The following is a 6,000-nucleotide window of genomic DNA, read 5'->3' as shown; positions in this document are numbered from 1 at the left end:
GAGCTTTATTTAGTATTTTGTTTTTAGTACATGATATTTTTTCTGTTTTATTTTTTTGTAAGGTAGTATTTATTTCTTTTGGGTTTATTTGGGTGCGAGGAACATTACCACGATTTCGATATGATAAATTAATATATCTTGCTTGAAAGAGTTTTTTTACCGTTATCTCTTAATTATCTTTTGTTTTTAGGGGGCATAAAGCTTCTTTTTATTTCTCTTTTAATTTAAGTGTATTAAATTGAGAATAAGTTCTTAGAGCTTTGCTCTGTTGTATGTTTTCAAAACATATGCTGATTCTCAGCCAAAGAACTAAGTTTTATTTAAAGGGAGATCTCATAGGGAGGAGAGATATGGTACAAATAAGAAGTAGGCGAAGTAGATAACTGTGAGAATTTGACCTGTTAGAATGTAAGGATCTTCGACTGGTCGAGCTCCGATTCAAGTTAAAAGGATTACTGTACTAACTATGATTCAGAATATAATTTGATTAATAGGATAGAATTGTAAGCCTCGTATTTTTCTAGTATGAAAAAATGGCATAATTATTAAAATGAGGATTGATATTACTAAGGCAATAACTCCCCCAAGTTTGTTAGGAATGGAACGAAGAATGGCATAGGCAAATAGGAAGTATCATTCTGGTTGAAAATGTACTGGTGTGACTAGTGGGTTTGCTGGAGTGAAAGTTTCAGGATCTCCTAATATATAAGGATTTCAAAGGGTAAGTAATATTAGGGCTGTTATTATTGTCAGAAACCCAATAGTGTTCTTAGTTGAGAAATAAGGATGAAAGGGAATTTTATCTTGGTTTCTATTGAGACCTAGGGAGTTGTTGGATCCTGTTTGATGGAGGAATAGGAGGTGTACTATTGATATAGCAGCTACAATGAAAGGTAAGAGGAAATGAAAGGCAAAGAATCAGTTTAAAGTAGCATTATCTACGGCAAATCCTCCCCAAATTCATTGTACTAATATTGTTCCTAGATAGGGGATAGCTGATAGTAGGTTTGTAATAACTGTTGCGCCTCAGAAAGATATTTGACCTCAGGGCAGGACATAGCCCACAAAAGCAGTTGCTATTACTAGGAGTAGAATAGCTACCCCTACTCTTCAAGTGTGAAGATAGAGATAAGAACCGTAATATATTCCTCGACCGGCGTGTAAATAAAGACAAATGAAGAAAAAGGATGTCCCATTGGCATGCAAGGTACGTAAAAGCCACCCAAAATTTACATCTCGACAGATGGGAATTACTCTATTGAAGGCTAATTCAATACTTGACACATAGTGTATTGCCAGAAAAAGCCCCTTAGCAATTTGAATAATTAAACATAAGCCGAGAAGAGAGCCAAAGTTTCATCAATATTCTCATGGGAGCAGGGAGATCTACTAAGGCGTTATTAGCAATTTTAAAAAGGGGGTGATGTAAGCGAATTGGTGTTGACATATGACTTAGAGGGCCGGAGTGATAATGAAGTGATCTTTACTACTGCAATTAATGTGATAAATAAATATGTTGCTAATATAATAGTATTTATTAAGATTGATGTTATATAAAATTTTATACCGGGGATTTCTTGGTAATTAGTTGTATAGAGGTGTGGGTCTGATAGTGAAGTTATGTTTGGAAGTATAAGGGGATCGATGATTATTATAAGGATTAAAAGGAGAGGAACTAGGAAAATTCATAAGAAAAGACTAGGAGTTAGAGTAAATATCTCATTCGATGCTAGTCTTGTAACATAAATAAATAAAACTAATATACCACCTAGAAAGACTAAGAAGAGAATATAAGAAAATCAAGGAGATTCTCTTATAGTTGAAATAATTAAGCAGGTAGTAATGGTGTTGACAATAAGTATTAGTCCTATTGATAGGGGGTGAGATATTTGAATTAGGATGAATCTTAAAACTACTAAAATTATAAGTAATATTCAGGTTATTTTAATTTCAAGAGGTAGTTTATTAAAATATTAGTTTTGGGGACTAAAGATAAGTTTATACTTTCTCTTGATGCTTTTAGAATCTTATTCATTAATGGTTTACAAGACCAACGTTTTAATTAAACTATAAAAGCTTATGAAAATATTATTTGTTTTGTTTTCTTGTTTTCTAATTATCTTAGGAATAGCTTGTTTTGTTATTCAGCGTAAGCATTTATTAATGGTTTTATTAAGACTTGAATTCATTGTGTTGATAAGTTTTTTACTTCTATCTTATTCTTTAGGTAGTTTGTATGTTGAAAATTATTTTTGCTTATTATTTCTGACTTTTAGTGTTTGTGAGGGCAGTTTAGGGCTGTCAATTTTAGTGTCTCTTGTTCGAACCCATGGAGGCGATTATTTAAACTCTTTAGTTGTATTACGATGTTAAAGTATTTAATGTTTATATTGTTTTTAATACCTTTAGGCTTTAATTTTAAATTATGGTGAGTTGTTCAGTTTTCTCTTATTGGGGTTTGTTTTTTATTTATAATAAGAAATAGTACAGGGCTGGTTCCTTGGGAAGTGGGCTATTATTTGTGGAGAGATAATTTGAGATATTCGTTGATTTTGTTAAGTATCTGAATTGTTATTCTTATGATTATGGCTAGAGAGGGTGTGCTGAGAAGTTCATTTTATAGAACGAGTTTTATTAGTTTAGTTTTATTATTACTTATTTTACTCTACTTGAGATTTTCTTCTTCTAGATTGTTTATATTTTTTGAGGGTTCTTTAATTCCTACATTATTTTTAATTTTGGGTTGAGGCTATCAGCCCGAACGAGTGCAGGCAGGAATATATTTGTTGTTTTATACTTTGTTTGCTTCACTTCCACTTTTGATTGGTATTTTTTATTTAGAGTATATTAAGGGTAGTTTATTGATGATTAATATGAGAAGTGTAATAGATTTAGGAATTACATATTATATATGATATTTTGCTTTAGTTGTTGCTTTTTTAATTAAAATGCCTATATTTCTAGTTCATCTTTGATTGCCTAAGGCGCATGTTGAGGCACCTGTAAGTGGTTCAATAATTTTGGCGGGGGTTTTATTAAAGTTGGGGGGATATGGGTTGTTACGTATTATATATTTTATAGAAAACGTAGCTGTAAGTATAAATTTAATTTGATTTGGAATTAGAGTTGTAGGTATTTGATCGGTTAGATTAGTATGTTTACGACAAGTTGATGTAAAGTCTTTAATTGCATATTCTTCTGTTGCTCACATGGGTTTGGTGTTGATGGGCCTACTAACAATGGGGCTATGAGGATTTAGCGGTGCTCTTACATTAATAATTGCTCACGGTCTCTGTTCTTCAGGATTATTTTGTCTTGCGAATATTTCTTATGAACGCTTAGGGAGTCGAAGACTATTAATTAATCGGGGAATATTATATTTTATACCGAGTTTAGGACTGTGATGATTTTTATTAAGAATTGCTAATATTGCCGCGCCACCAACATTAAATTTATTAGGAGAAAATAGTCTGTTAAATAGAATTGTTGGCTGATCTTGGTTGAGTATATTAGGCTTAGCTTTACTTTCTTTTTTTAGAGCTGCGTATAGATTATATTTGTATTCGTATACTCAACATGGAATACCTTACTCTAATTTATATTCTTGTTGAGGGGGAAGAGTGCGAGAGTATTTATTATTGATATTACACTGATTGCCTTTAAATTTATTAATCTTTTTTGCAGGGCCGAGATTCTTATGGTTGTAGATGCTTGAGTAGTTTAGAATAAAATTTTAGTTTGTGGAACTAAAGAAGGTTTAAGTTGCCCTTAGGCCATGGATTGACCTTTTTCAATTTGTATAACTAGATTTGCTTTTTTAAATAGAATAATAGGTCTAATAGAATAATAGGATAATAGAATAATAGAATAATAGGTGCTTTTTTAAATAGAATTATTCATAATAGGTTTGAATTTTTTAATTAATAGATATAGTTTATTTATTGAATGAGAAGTAATTTCTTTTAATAGAAATAAAATTATTATGACTCTTCTATTTGATTGAATATCATTTATATTTATGAGATTCGTGCTTTATATTTCTAGAATAGTAGTTTATTACAGCGAACAATATATAGGATCTGAACGATATCTTAATCGGTTTATTATGCTTGTATTAATATTTGTTCTTTCAATAGTTTTACTGATTGTATCTCCTAATTTAATTAGAATCCTACTTGGCTGGGATGGATTAGGATTAGTATCATATTGTTTAGTTATTTATTATGAAAATGTGCGGTCTTATAATGCTGGCATATTGACTGCTCTTTCTAATCGAATTGGAGATGTAGCAATTTTATTAGCTATTGCTTGAATATTGAATTATGGGAGTTGAAATTATGTCTTTTATTTGCATAGAGTTTTAAATAATAGTGAGATAATAATTATTTCTAGTTTGATTATTTTGGCAGCAATAACAAAAAGTGCACAAATTCCTTTTTCTGCATGACTGCCAGCAGCAATGGCTGCTCCTACACCAGTGTCAGCGTTGGTTCATTCTTCTACGCTTGTAACTGCAGGAGTTTACTTGCTAATTCGTTTTAGAGATGTTTTATTGAGTGTTTATATAGGAGATGTATTACTTTTATTATCAGGATTGACAATATTTATAGCTGGTATCGGCGCTAATTATGAATATGATTTAAAGAAAATTATTGCTTTATCTACCCTAAGTCAGGTTGGTTTTATAATAATAATTTTGTCTATGGGATTCCCTGTATTAGCTTTTTATCATCTATTGACGCATGCTTTATTTAAGGCATTACTTTTTTATGCGCGGGAGCAATTATTCATGGTGTGGGGGACACCCAAGATATTCGTAGAATAGGAGCACTTGTAAGTCAGATACCTCTCACTTTGTCTTGTTTAAATGTAGCTAACTTGGCTTTATGTGGAATACCATTTTTAGCTGGGTTTTATTCTAAGGACTTAATTTTAGAGGTTTCTTCCTTGTCTTTAATTAATGTAATTAGCTTTTTCTTATTATTTTTTTCTACAGGCCTAACTGTATGTTATTCAGTGCGTTTAAGTTTTTATTTAACGGTCAAGGGCTTTGGAGGCGCTAATATTCATTCTATTAGTGATAATGAAGGTTGAGTTATATGTAAGGGAATATTAGGATTAGTAGTGATGGCAATTTTAGGAGGTGCTACATTGAGATGATTAATTTTTCCTACTGTTAATTGTGTTGTTTTACCTTTATACCTAAAAATAGGTGCCCTGCTTGTAAGTGTAGTAGGATTGTGAGTTGGTATTTTATTATCAAGTTATTCTATTGGGCAGTCTTTAGTGTGTATAAAATTTTATTTTAGTTCTACAATAATAGGAAGCATATGATTTTTACCTTATTTATCAACTAATTATATTATTAAATTACCTTTATATGTAGGAGGTGCCTATTATAATAATATTGATCAAGGGTGAAGAGAATGTCTTGGTGCTCAAGGCATGTATAGTAGTTTTCAGGATGGTTCAATATTAATTCAACAATCGCAAGACAATTTATTTAAAATGTATTTATTAATTTTTTTAATCTTTACAATTTTCCTTTGTTTCTTTATATTTGTGTATTTAGGTAGCTTATATTGAAAACATAGTATTGAAGATACTAAGAAGAAATTATATTCCCTAAGTAATACTCCCTGAGAAGAGCACTCTCTCTTTTACCTCGAAAAGGTAATGTAATGTTTATACTAAGGGGGTTTATAGTCATTTTATGTTAAGAGATGTTAACGGTATAATCCGCTAAAGATAAAAGTTAGCAGCTTCTTCTTGATTATTCACATCTCCTTAGTTGGGGTATAGTCCCAATAGTATCATTAACAGTGAAATGCCTCTTTTTGGCTTCAACTAACAAGTAGGGGCCAAGGGGCCGAAGGGTTAGGTCGAAACTGAGTGCAATTGTTTGCTTCCTACTTATGAGATAAGTTGACAGCAACACCTTTTAGATGCAAACCAAATATTATATTTAACTATTATCCCGTTTCATTAGTCGGCTCATGT

The 6,000-nt window shown here is 31.3% G+C and overlaps 1 pseudogene; it reads left to right on the top strand.

The window, feature by feature from the left end:
* Window positions 1-2,163: 2,163 nt before the first annotated feature.
* Window positions 2,164-5,334, top strand: LOC145682786 (NADH-ubiquinone oxidoreductase chain 5 pseudogene; annotated as a pseudogene).
* The last annotated feature ends 666 nt before the right edge of the window (window positions 5,335-6,000 follow it).

The sequence above is a fragment of the Thermobia domestica genome, chromosome 4 (assembly GCF_964235325.1).
Source record: "Thermobia domestica chromosome 4, izTheDome1.hap1.1, whole genome shotgun sequence".
Lineage (NCBI taxonomy): Eukaryota > Metazoa > Arthropoda > Insecta > Zygentoma > Lepismatidae > Thermobia > Thermobia domestica.
Note: the sequence above shows the minus strand (reverse complement) of the source record. Positions and strands in the feature narration are given on the sequence as shown.